Source organism: Macaca thibetana, chromosome 14, assembly GCF_024542745.1.
Source record: "Macaca thibetana thibetana isolate TM-01 chromosome 14, ASM2454274v1, whole genome shotgun sequence".
Taxonomy (NCBI): domain Eukaryota; kingdom Metazoa; phylum Chordata; class Mammalia; order Primates; family Cercopithecidae; genus Macaca; species Macaca thibetana.
In genome coordinates this window covers 81,577,860-81,592,444 of record NC_065591.1, presented here as the reverse complement: position 1 = coordinate 81,592,444, position 14,585 = coordinate 81,577,860, and positions in this window count along the sequence as shown.

Genomic DNA, 14,585 nt, shown 5'->3' with positions numbered 1-14,585 from the left:
CTCCCTGCTTCTCGCTTCTGCGTCCCCAGAGAAGCCCTAGCTCTCTACCTGATATAGCTGGCTTAGACATATGCAGATTTATTAATTGTAGAAGAAATAATTATACCTTTCAGGTAAAATGGCTACATAAAATAATGAGTTGCTGTTTTTGAGACAAATACTCACTCTGTCACCCAGGCTGGAGTGTAATAGCACAATCAGAACTCACTGCAGTCTTATACTCCTGGACTCAAGCAATCCTCCCAACTCAGCCTCCTGAGTAGCTGGGACAACAGGTACACACCACCACGCAAGGCTAATTTTCTTTGTCTTTTTTTGGTAGAGATAAGGTCTTACTATGTTGCCCAGGCTGATCTCAAACTTCTGGCCTCAAGTGATTTTTCTGCCTTGATCTTCCAAAGCCCTGGGATTATAAGTATGGCCAGTGTCACCAGCCTAAGATCAATTTTTTTTTTAATACAGATAGTTTCCCAACTAAAAATATTTTATTAGACTTCTCTTAAGTCAGCAAAGCAGTGTTATTACTGACCCAGTCCTCCCTTATTTTCAGCTTATGTGCAATAACAAAATTACCTTTATTTTTAAGTTTGTTTTATTTTATATTTTCAAGGTGCACAATATGTTGTTTTGAGATACGTATACATAATGAAGTGATTACTATAATGAAGAAAATTAACAAATCTATCATATCACTTAGCTGTGCTTCTTTATGATAAGAACATCAAAAATCTAGTCCCTCAGAGTATCTCCCAAAAACAATACAAGATTTTCGAATATACCTACAGGTTGTGCATCAGATTCATTTATTCTACATTACTGCACCTTTACAACTTTTGTCCTTCGTTTACCTATTTTCTTCCCATCAATGTAACCACCTTTTTTATTGTATTGAACTTTTAAAAATAGATTTCAAATATGAGTGGGTCCATGAAGTATTTTTCTCTGTGTGTCTGTCTTATTTCACTGAAGAAAACTGCCATTTACATGTCTCCTAAATTTAGTACAGAAATAGAGGGCTAGTCAAGAATGTGTTTGTTTTGTTAGATTATTTTTTCCAAGTTATCCTCTTTATCAATTTTTTCTTTCTGTACTATAAAAGAGTCAAAATTCTTGTATTAAAAAAATCTGCAACCAGGCTATTGATATATAACTTTTTTTTTTTTTTTTTTTTTGAGACAGTGTCTTTCTCTGTGGCCCAGGCTGGAGTGCAGTGGCCTGATCTCTGCTCACGGCAAGCTCCGCCTCCCGGGTTCACCCCATTCTCCCGCCTCAGCCTCCCCAGTAGCTGGGACTACAGGCGCCTGCCACAGCGCCCGGCTAATTTTTTTGTATTTTTAGTAAACATGGGATTTCACCATGTTGGCCTGGATGGTCTCGATCTCCTGACCTCGTGATCCGTCCACCTCAGCTTCCCAAAGTGCTGGGGCATGAGCCACCGCGTCTGGCAGATAAATAACTTCTCTTAGGGATAAACAACTCAGGAAGTTCAAGATTTCTGGATTAATGATTGACAATGTTCTTAGTGGTCTCTCTTTGATTTATTTCAATTATAAGTAATTCTTGGTGACAAAATAACATAAATTCTGACAGGTGAAGAGAATAAATAAATAAAGTATCTCTAGGAGAATCAATAGAATAATATTATCTTGGTTAAACGGCTAAGAAAGTATGCTAAATAGACGCAAACACTTTTTCGTCTTTCACATGGCTGTGAGCCATGTGCTCTGGTGACTCAGAGCAGGGCCCACAGAGCAATCTCTTGTCAACCTTACAGAAGAGCTCCTTAGTCTCCTCATGGAGCACACAGATACTGTGTGAGTTGTTGATGTTCTGAGGTCTCGTCTGTCTGGCTAGGGAAGCCAGCTTTTTCAGTGTAACATTGGTGTTGAAGTCGGGCTTCGCTGAGATTTCTCTGCACTCAGGGCAGCGCACTGGTGCTCTGCTTTCTTCCCAGCAGAGGCAGAGGCAGGGCCTGCAAAAGCTGTGCCCACAGTCAATGGTGACCGGGTCTATGAAGTAATTCATGCAAATGGAGCAAATGATCTCATTCTGGAAGGCTTGCAGGCTGTATGAATCCATATTTCTGAAAATTTAAAAAAGAAAAAGTGAGAATTTCTTTCTCTTGTTTTTATTTGAGCCAATGAAAAGGAAAAAAAGGCCGGTGGACAGTTTTCCTTGTCTACTTGAGCTCTGCCCAATATGTCTAATAAGTTAGCTCCACTACAAACTGAGACATAGTAAATGCAAACATGCTGGATTTATAAAGTTTTCCCTCAATAGCCATTGAAGATTGGGTCCAGGACTCCCTGAGATACCAAGATCCTAAGATGTTCCAGGCTCTTATTAGTAAATGGTGTGGGATTTGCATGTAACCTAAACCTATCCTCCTGAATACTTTATGTCTAGATTACTTTGAATGCCTAATACAATGTAAATGCTGTATAAATACTTGTAATGCCATACTGTTTAGGAACAGCAAGAGGATTGTTAAAAATATGTATATGTTTGGCAGGGCGCGGTTGCTCATGCCTGTAATCTCAGCATTTCGGAAGGCCGAGGTGGGATGATCACAAGGTGAGGAGATCGATTGCACTGTTATCCCTAGGGTAACTAATTCCATTGATCAAATTATTGGATCAATATATATTGATTCGCTTAGAATAGTACAGTTTTAGTTTAGGCTGCTCAGAGGTGGAATCACACTCCGAGGTCATCCTAACCAAACTTTTTGATGCAGGCTAGGGCTTATAGGCTTTTTGAATTTCTATTTGCATTAATAAAATGAAGCTCCATAGGTTCTTATCGTCTTATTTATCTATATCCGCTTCTTCACAGATAGGTCCATTTCACTGATTAAAAGTAAGAGACAGCTGAATCCTCATGTGTCCATTCATACAAGTCACTATTAATACAGTGATATAGAGCTTTTTTCACAGGAGTGATTTATTGGACAGGTGATATTGGCTTGCTAGGATTATAAGGGTTAGTAGTCAAGCTGTTAAGATTAGAAGGGGTGTTGTCAGCAGGTCAGAAAAGAAAATTAATGAGAAGTTGTATAAGTTATCATTAAACTGGTTAAAATATAGTAGGGTAATGAGGCTGATGAGTAGGCTGTAGGTAGTCATGCAAATTCAGATTGAAGTAGTTTTAGAGAATCATGTCATTGGTAGCAATATAACTGTTGGAATAATAATTTTTAGCATTGAAGTAAATTTAGATTTTGTACATAATCTATACCATGTGTATTGGAGATTGAAACTAGTAAGGCAAGGCCCACTGTGGCTTCACAGGCAGCGAATACTTGGAGGATGGTGGGTATTATGGATGCTAGAGAAAAATGTATATTTAAAGTCATAAGAGTAATTATAATAAATACTGACAATAGTATACCTTCCAGGCATAATAAGGATGATATTAGGTGGGATCGATAGACCAATACTCCCAGTAATGACATGGTGTATGCTAATATAATATTGACATAAATAGAGGGTATTTGGTAAATATGGTCTATCATAATCTAATGAGTCAAAATCATTTATTTTTGACTTAAACTATCTAACAATTCAACTCAATGTAATCCTTTTTGGGTTCATTCATAAGTCCAGCCTAGGATTAAAATGGCAACTAGTATAAGGGCTGTGCTAACTATTAGTGTTAAGTTCTTTGTTTGAATGGCTCATGGCAGGGGTAGTAGCAGAGCGATTTTTGATTCTTCTACATCAAAGAAAAGTGATGACTACTAGGAACAATTTTATGGAAAAGGGGAAGTGGGCGGACGGTTATTGGATCAAATCCACATTCATAGGGGCTGGATTTTTCTATATAAATATTAAGTTGTGGGAGTCACAATGTAATCATAATTAGTAATAGGGCCAGTAGGGTGTCAGTAACTAGGGCTAGTGTCAGCTTAATTACTCTCTTTTAGGTATTCTCAAAACTAATTAATTGGAAGTCAATGTACTGATTATACCAAGAGAGTAGGATCCTCATCAGTAGACAGAGATATATAAAAACAGCCATACTACATCTATGAAATGTCAACACCAGGTGGCGGCTTCAAAGCCGAAGTGGTGTTTGGATGTAAAGTGGAATTTTAATTGGCGGAGGAGGCAGATAGTAAGAAATGTTGACCCCATAATAACATGAAGTCCATGAAAGCCTATGGCTATGAAGAATGTTGAGCCATAGATTCCATCAGAGATAGTAAACGGGGCTTTGAAGCATTCTGAGATGATTTGTAGTAGGGTAAAGTAAATTCCTAAGGTAATTGTGATGGATAGTGATTGAATTATCAGCTTTCGATTACCTTCTATTAGAGTGTGGTGAGCTCAAGTAATTGAGACTCCTCATGCAAGTAATACAGATGTATTAGGAGGGGAACTTCTATGGGGTTGAGGGGGAAAATGCCTGTTGGGGGTCAATGTCCTCCTAATTCTGGAATTGGGGCTACAGTGGTAGAATGCCCAGAATAAACCGGCAAAGAAGAATATTTCTGAGACAATAAATCGAATTACTCCATATCAGAGGACTTTTTGGACGATTGTTGTATGGTTGCCTTGAAATGTACTTTCACGCATAATATCATGTCATCATTGATATATAGTTAGTGTGTTGGTTAATATGCCTAGGGTTAAAAGAATAAGAGAGCTAAAGATAAGCCATATGGCCAGGCCAGATGTTATTATGAGAGCTGAAAGAGCTCCTGTTAGTAGTCAGCGGTGGGTTTGACTATATCATAGGCATGTGTCTGGTGGGGCATTATGTGCTGTCATATAGATAAAGAAGTGTAAAGACGTAAGCCTGAATAAGAGCTACGATGAGGCTGAGAATGGTCAATGGGATCAAAAGAATGAGAGTGGCTGGAGCTGTGGACAAATTAATAGTTGATAGTAGTAGTGTGGCTTCTCTGATTAAATGTATTAGTAGGTGGCCAGCTGTAATGTTGGGTGTTAATCTCACAGCTAATGCCATTGGTTGAATGGATAGGCTAATAGTTTTAATGATTACTAGTACAGGGATAAGTAGCATAGGTGTGCCTGTGGTAAAAAGTGAGCTAAGGAGTTTATCGTTTTAAAGCAGAAGCCTGTAATTACTGTGCCTGCCCATAATGGGTTTGTTATACCTAGCTTTATTGATAATTGGGTAGTTGGTGTTAATGAATGGGGTAGAAGCCCAAGTAGATTTCTTGAGGCAATAAAGAGACTTAGGGACATCAGTATAAGAGACCAGGTTTGTCCTTCAATGTTATGTATAATTGTCATGTGTTTTAGTACGAGATGAACTAATCATTGTTGAATGGAACTCAATCAATTGCTAATTAGATAATTAGAAGGTGAAAATAGTATAGTGGGAAATAAAATGATTAATACTACTGCAGGTAGACCTAGAATCCTGGGGGTAGTAAAGGAGGTAAACAGATTTTCATTCATTTTTATTCTCAGGGGGTTTTATGTCTTGGTGCCTTGATTATATGTGGTATAGGAGGTATATAGTAAATGTAATTTGATAATTGTAGCTGAATAATGAAGATAAAAGTTATGATTATTGATAGGATAACAGTAGATCATGTGGCAGTGTCTAGTTGAGGCATTCACTGCAGAGAGGTGTAGGTCCTCTTGGTCTTTAACTTAAAGGTTAATGCTAAGTAGCTTGACAGTCATGTTATAGCGTGGATGTGGATCAGGCTTCAAAGTATTTTAAGGAGGTAGTTCTAGGACAGTCGGTATAAAACTGATTTGATACACAAATTTCTTAGCACAGTCCGTAGTAAAGGCCTGTTAGAGTAGCCGTCAAGGTAGTTTGATGTAAGTGTCCGGGAATTGCATCTGTTTTGAGACTAAATGAGGGGCTAGTTCATGAATGCAAGATGTCTTTGGATGAGATTCATATACATTCGGGAAATTCTATTGGTAGAATTGTTCAGTTATCAACTTCTAGGAGTCAAAATTCCCCTGGCTTTAGGTCTGCTCTTGGGACTGTATTAAGAACCGCAGGCTAATTCTTCATAGTCTGTATATTCGTAGCTTCAATATCATTGGTGGCCAATTGTTTTGACAGTAAAAGAAGTGTTGTTAATCTCATCTGTCTGATACAGAGTCTCTCATCTGTTTGATACAGAATACATAGGGATGGGAGGGCAATTAAGATCAAGATAATGGCAGGCAAAATAGTTCAGACAGTTTCGATTTCTTGGGCATCTATGGTGTTACTGTGAGTTAATTTTGTTGTGAGTATTAGGGAAATAATATATAGGACAAGGGAACTAATTAGGAAAATAATTATAAGAGCGTGGTCATGGAAAGTAAGTAGCTCTTCTATAATAGGGGAAGTAGCGTCTTGAAGGCCTAATAGAACTGGAAGTATCATTAAGACATACAAGATCTAACCTATAATTTAACTTTGACAAAGTTATGTAATGATTTTACTAATATCTTATAGAGAAAGCCATAGAGGTTATGGGACTGGTTTGAAACCAGTTTTTGGAGGTTCAATTCCTTCACTTTTTGTCTAGAGTTTAACGTAGATTTGTTCTTCAAATGTGTGGTCCATGTGGTGGACAGCCGTAGTCATTCTAAATTAGGAGATGATTATTCAGTTGTTAGAACTTTTCGTTTTGAAGCAAAGGCTTCTCGGATTATAAAGATTGTTAATATAACTGCTGTTATTGAAATAAATGAGCCTACAGATGAGATAATATTTCATGTGGTGATCACATGAGGATAATCAGAATAACATCCAGGTATACCAGATAGGACAAGGAAGTACTGTGGGAAGAAGGTTAAATTTATACCTATAAATATAATGGTGAAGTGGATTTCAGCATAGGCTCCATTAAGTCTGTAACCTGAAAATAAGGAGAATCAGTGGACAAAGCCTCCTATGATGGCAAATACTGCTCCTATTGATAGGACGTAGTGGAAATGGGCTACAAAGTAATATGTATCATGTCACACAAAATCTAGTGATGAGTTAGCTAGCACAACGCTGGTTAGACCTCCTACTGTGAAAAAGAAAATGAATCCCAGGGCTCAGAATATTGCGGGAGATCATTTGATGTTACCGCCTTGCAGTGTAGCTAATTAGCTAACGACTTTTAATGGCAGTAGAGATAGCAATAATTACAGTGGCGGAGGTGAAACATGCTCATGCGTCTACGTGTATTCCTACTGTAAATATATGATGGGCCCATACAATAAACTCTAGGAAGCTAACTGATATTATTGCTCATACTATGCCCATATACCCAAAGGGCTCCTTTTATTCCAGAATAATACGTTACAATATGGGAGATTGTCCCGAAGCCTGGAAGGATAAGGATATAGACTTCAGGGTGACCAAAGAATCAGAATAAATGTTCATGTAAGATATAAGATAGGGCCACCGCTGCCAGCGGGGTCAAACATGTAGTGATAAGGTTACGGTCAGTTAATAGTATGGTAATGCTGGCGGCTAGGACTGGGAGAGAAAGGAGGAGAAGGACTGCTGTAACGAGAACTCTTCAGACAAAGAGGGGTGTTTGGTACTGGGATATGGCTGGGGGTTTTATGTTAAGAATTGTGGTAATAAAGTTCATGGCCCCTCAAATAGAAGAAACACCTACCTGCCAAGTGGAGTGAGAAGATGGTAAGATCCACAGAGGCCCCTGCATGTGTCAGGCTTCCTGCTAAAGGGAGATAAACTGCTCAGCTTTTCCAGCGCCGGCTTCTACTGTTGAGGATGCAAGTAGGAGTAAGAAGGAGGGTGGGAGAAGTCGGAAGCTTATATTATTTTTCCAGTGAAGTGCCATATCGGGTGCACTAATTATTGGAGGGACTAGTCAGTTGCCAAAGCCTCCAATTACAATTGGTGTAACTGTAAAGAAGATTATAATGAATGCGTGGGTGGTAACAATAAAGGATCATCTCCTAGCAGAGTTCCTGGTTGGCCTAATTCTGTTCCAATTAGAAGGCTTAAGGCAGTGCCCACTATCACTGCTCATGCACCGAATAGTAGATATCATGTTCCCATATCCTTGTGGTTAGTTGAAAACAATGATTGACGAACATAATGTGTGTGTGTGTGTGTGTGTGTGTGTGTGTGTTGGGGGGGGTTGTAAAATGGCTGAGTAAGCTTAGACTGTAAATCTAAAGACACAAGTCAAGACCTCTTTTTACCAGCCCTGAGGTGATTTCTCATGTTGAATTGCAAACTCAAAGGAGCAGTTTCAATCCTGCCTGGACTGCTCCCGCCTTTTCCCCCCGATGGGAGAAATAGATTGAAGCCAGTTGATTAAGGTGTTTAGCTGGTAACTACATTTTCATGGGTTTGAATTCTACCAATCTAGTAAGGGTTTGGCTTATTAAAGTGGTTGATTTGCATTCAACTGATGCAAAATAGAATCTTGCAGTCCTTACTTAGATCTGTTACAGAAATTAAGTGTAATTTACTTACTAAGGGTTTTGAAGGCTCTTGGTCATACTTAACCTAAATTTCTAAATCATATTTAGTATTAATGGAGAGATGGGTAAGAGGAGCACAGAGAAAAAGGTAAGTGGGGGGAGGAGTAATATTGGTTTTGTTTTTTTGAACTGTCATTTTATTTTCTTTTTATTCAATGTGGGGAATATTGTCACTGAGATGGAATAAATTAGGCATATATAAAAGTATAGGTTGAGTAGAGTTATAACATCAATAATGGTTTGGGCAATAAGACTATTGTCTTTTGTAAATTCTTGAATAATTAGTCCTTTAAGTCGAAAACCTGTTAATGGAGGTAAATCTCCTAGGGATACTAGGATTAGTGGGCTCATGGGTGTTAATCATGTTAATTTACTTCAGGCATAAGATAGTGACAAGTTTGTGGTGCTTATATTCATGTTGAGTGCTAGAAATGCGGTAATTGTTAAAGTAAATAATCAAGTTTGGAATAGTAATGTTTGGATTATAAATTGACAGTGGAATTATTCAACCTATGTGAGTAACTGAGGAGTATGCTAGAATTTTTTGTAGTTGTGTTTAAGTCCTCCTCAACCACTCACCCACTATAATGGATAGGAATGTGATAGATACGTGGATATTCGTGTTTATCGATGGAGAAATTTGAAACGTAATTGAGAGAGGGGCTAGTTTTTGTCATGTGAGGAGAAGTATACCAGACATTAGGGAGGTTCCTTGAGTTACTTCTGGGACTCAAAAGTGAAAGGAGCCATTTCAGTTTTATTACTAGGGCGATTATCATTATTAAGGAAGAAAACTGATTAATAATGTTTATTATTGCTCATTGCCCACAGAACAGGTTATTGAAGAGAGCACCTATTATGAGAACTATAGGTGTGGTTGCTTGTGTAAGGAAATATTTGGTGGCTGCTTCTGTAGAGTGGGGATTTATTTTGTTTTAATTAAAATCAGGGGAAAGAGCTAACATATTTATTTCCAAGCATGTTCAGATGAGAAATCAGTGTGAGCCTAGCATTGCGATAAGAGTTCCTGTGAAAATAGTGGTTCTAGAGTAGGTAGAACCATAAGAGGCGCTAGTCTTACTTTCTGCTCTATTCCTTAAACTTTTTAAACCCAACACTCATTAGTTCATTACCTGGAATCCAATGGAGGGAAACAGGTAAGATCTTGAGCCATTTTAGAATATCTACGGTTAGATCGGCAGGGGCTAGGAAATAAGATGGGAACTCTACTTCACATTACTCATTTCACTATTCTGTGCTATGAAACATAACTGTTAAATTGAAATCAAGCATTCAAATTTAGCAGTAGGCTGTGTAAGAAAGGGGTACTAAGTCAGATATGGGAAGAGTAAAGGATATTAATCTTCTGCCTACTGAATTTAGACATTAGCATAGAAGAAAATGTTCTGTTAAATCTGCTATGAAAATGTTTTGAGGCCGGAAATGTTGGATTACAGCTGTAATCTCACTGCTTTGGGGTAAAGGCAGGAAGATGTTTTGAATCTAGGAGTTGGAGACCAGCCTGGGTGGCATAGGAAGGCCATGTCTCTACAAAAAATAGAAATAAATAAAAATAAACAAAAACAAAAACAAAAACAAAAAAACAGAATGGTAGTTCCTGCCAGTTGTTCTTTCTACTCAGGAGGCAGAGATGGAGGATGGCTTGACCCCAGGAAGTTGAGGCTGTTGTGAGCTAGGAACCACCCACTGCACTATAGCCTGGGTGACACAGCCAGACCATGTCTCTAAGAAAATAAATAAGAAAAGAAAAAAAAGTCTTTCAAATCGAACATCTATGGTACTGTTTGCAATTGCTGCCTTCATTATTTCCTTAAGGAATATAATCTATTTGATTCTGATTTATTTTATAATAATAAATTTAATACATTCTTACATTTAAAGGCATAACACTTGTGACATAAAAGCTATGGTAGCATAAAGGAAGACATGTTGAATTGTTGTGGTATTTGATTCTGATTTTTACAGGCTTCTCTCATGTTAAAATGTTCAACAACTGAATGCTTTATTCATGAGATAAATAAACCTCAAAATGTAGGCTGAAAATCAGATAGACAAACACAAAAGGAATCCCACATGTTTCTGTGGTTCTAGATAAGGCAATACATTGAAATATTTGAGGATTTATGGAGTTGGTGACATGGGACTGATTCCTGACTCCCTCCCATACAGGAAACAGGATAGAAAAGAGATTGCTTATCCTTTATGTGCTTAAGTATGAAGTTGGGACAATGGGATACATATTCGACATTTTCTGTTGGGATTATGGAAGGTGTGGGTAGGGAGATAGCAAAGTATGTGGTACATCATAGCCCATGGAGTACATTGATCTAATATATTTATTATCTTAACAGAAATAAATAAGGGGTTTGAAGAGAAAATGACTGGGGTTTCCAGAAGAATATCTAATAAATGGGGTTTTCAAAGAAAGAAATTTAAGAGGTTTAAATATAGTCTTGGACATTCAGAGGCCACAAAGCAAAATATAATTTATTATTAAATTAATGCATTTTTATTAGCATGGATAAAATTGTGCACAGGTTTCTCCATGTGAGCAAATAAAATAAAGTAGCAATTACAATTTCAATGGAATTATAACTGTTGAATTTTGAATAATTTGCTGTAATTGAATTTTCATTAAAAAATTAACATTTCCAAAATAAAATAAATTCAGTTTTCTATGCATATTGAGAAAGCAGAAATAGATCCCCAACTCCTGTATGAAAATTTTATAATGAATTATGAAACCCAGATGAGGGAGAGAGTCTCTTACAGTTCTCAAAAATAGAATGGTAAATCAATAGAAATCTTTGTTGTAGAGGAAGGTTTCAGATGCTAGAATGGAAACAGACTCTCAGGTCCAAAAAAGAGCCTTTTGTATTGAAAGGAGATGCAGTGGGAAATGAGGAAGTGTTCAAAATTGGTTAGAGTGCTCTTTGTCCACATCATATATTGTTCTTGCCCATACACACATCTCTAATGCCCACACCCATCTCTAATCCCGCTTCTAGCTTGGACTTTTAGAACCTACAAAATGTCAACTCTAAAGGGTCTTACATTCTCATATTTGTTTCATGGTTTGAGACTCATGTAGGAAAATAAGTTGTTTCATTAATAAGGCCACAGTAGACAGAAGTAGGTCTAGATTGAGAGCTCCTGATTTCCAAGGCTCTAGACTTCATCTGCCTAAAGTTGACTGTTGGGATGAGTAAATTATGTGGTGCAAAAAGTTGTTGAAGTTAAACTAGAAGCTACCCTTTTTCCTTTCTCTCCTTGCCCCAACACTTTCTGATACACATAGTCATCAGACCTTGTGATGGAATACCAGAGCCCCACCAGGGAGCCCCTGAATCTCAGCAGAGAATATCTGCAGGGTCCAGTCCATGAACTAAGGTCTCAAAGGCTTCCCACTCTTGAGTGCAGGGCTGAGCCCCCAGTACCCTCCATGCACCCGGGGCCGATCTCACCTCTGTGTGGACACTTGGATTACCTCAATCTATTGAGTTACAGAATGTATATCCAGGGGCTTCATTCTGTTGGTGGTCTTGCACAGTAAACTTAGGAACAAGGAATCCTAGTTTTCTCTTTCTTAAATTTATGCCATATAACCTCGTAATGATTTGTTCAATGTGGCAAGTGGGCGAGCTTTAACTACAAGGAGGGAAATGACAGCAGCAACCATTTTGTAGCATACACACACCTCCTTCTTATTCAATGAAATATTAACCTAGGCCCTGCTGGGAAAGCAGTTTTCAGATGTAAATAAATGTTCTAATTCTAGGACTAGGAAGTCTACCCCAGTAAGTCTGACTTTACCAGTGAAAGTCCTCTGAAGGAAGACTTAGACATTCCTTGGACAAGACTAAAGTGTGAAGGATCTCTATTGTTCCAGTTGATCCCTACTGAAAGCTTTATTCCAGGACCATTGGGATCCAAACAGCAGATTGTTTTTTCCTGATTGACTGTACCAGAGACCTTATACTTCCTTCATCAGCCCCCCAATTGAGTAAACTAATTCCATGTACTAAATCCATATATGAATCTCCCTAAGTGTACATATATCTTAAGGGTTCTGCTTTTGTCTTTGAAACTTGACTGATATATGGCTGATAGATATGTTTTCACAGTTCCGTCAGTCTTGACCATAAATCTTGTGAGGTACTAGCAAATAATTCCTCTGTGAGAAGATATTTGGGTGTCCCCTTCTGGAATCTTTTCCTTCTTTTGGAGTTTCATCTCACAAAACAAACTTTGGAATAGAAAAAAGCCTACATAGTCTTTCCCCATCATCTGGATTCTGCATTCATGAATTTGCCTACATCCTAATAGATATTTATAATCCCAAAATCAATACTCATGGTACTTTTCGAGCCATTCTAGGATATTATGCACTATGTGGAGGAAAGTAGTTAAAAGAATAACTCGTGTTTTACCCATGAGATTGGCAAAACTTTTGAAAATTTGATAAGATGCTAAATTATTATGTGGGATTATTTGATTAATTAATGAATACTCATAGAGTGCTAAAAAACAAAAATGGAAATTTTAGTTCCCTTTGGCCTACTCTGAGAATACCATGTAGATAAAGGAGGCTTTATGACTGGGTGATGTGGCTCACCCTGTATTACCATCATTTTGGGAGGCTGAAGTCAGAGGATAATTTGAAGGCAGGAATTAGAGACTAGACTGGGCAACATAGCCATATCCTGTCTTTAAGAAAAATAAATCAATACAAAATTAGCTATGTGCAATGGCATAAAACTGTAGTCCTTATTTGAAAGCTAAAGTGAGAGGATTACTTGAGCCCTGGAATTCAAGGCTGCAGTGAGCTAAGATTGTACCACTGCACACCAGGAAAACCTTTCTCTAGAATAAATAAACAAATGAATTAATGTGCCCTTAGAGGAAAGCCTGTGCCTTCGAAGAAACTCAGGAAACAGTATTAATCAATCTTAGTTAATTTCTAGCATATGTTTACCCTGATAAGATTGATGATAGGTATGCATCATTCAAGCAGTGGTTTTTACAATGATAGTGTGATGCTAATTTAATCAGTGATGAAAAGGTGTGTACTAAATATTGCATAAACCTAATCAACTATGTCTCCACCTTTCTTAATATGCTAAATACCACTAAAGAGGTGGGTGTGGTCTCCAAAGATTCATATAAAAGGATGTAGAAGAGAGAAGCTCATTTTGCTCCAGAGGAGGACAGCACTTAGAGTTACCTGCATTCAGGTGGCCTCAGAAAGTCAGCTCTGCAGGGAATGAGCTCCTGATCTTGGGAGTACTTAAAATAACTTTTTTTTTGAAAAATCACTGCAGGAAGCATTCTTAGAGCCCTGGGGTGAGTGCAACTTATTACGAAATAGTAAATTACAGTGATTAAAATATCTACCTGTCTTAAATCTACTTAATGATATTATTTGTAACTCCTAATATTACTATTCATTTTATGACATGAGGTATTAATTGTTGTTATTTTGTATATTCCAGAAGTGTTCAGTACATTTTTGTAAAATTTTAGATGTCTAGTGTTTGCTACAATAGATTTGTATATATAATAAATACATGGAATTCACATTAAAACATATATGTGTGTGTACTGCATGTACTAATATTGGTACATTGAATTAAGTAAAAAGAGAGAATTATTGAATATTATAAATGTTGTGCTTTCATAACCTTAAGCTTTTAGACATGATTTTAAATTACTAAAGCAACGATGAGATGAAACTGGTGATACTAAAGGAAACAAGAAGGCTCTCCAAAATATCCTAGCTTAGAAATCAAAATACAGTTGTTGAGTGGATAAATGTGTAAGGCATAATTTGATACATGATACTAGTTGTCATTTTGATTGAGGCTTATGTCAGATGAAACTATGAAAACTTCCTGGAAATGGCTCAGATGACTTCTGAAAAATATTCGCTTTTTTTTTTTTTTTTTTTTTTGGAGATGGAGTCTTGCTCTGTCGCCCAGGCTGGAGTGCAAAGGCACGAACTTGGCTCACCACAACCTCCACCACCTGAGTTCAAGCGATTCTACTGTCTCAGCCTCCCGAGTAGTGGGGATTACAGGCGCCCACCACTATACTGGGCTAAATTTTGTGTTTTTAGTAGAGACGGGG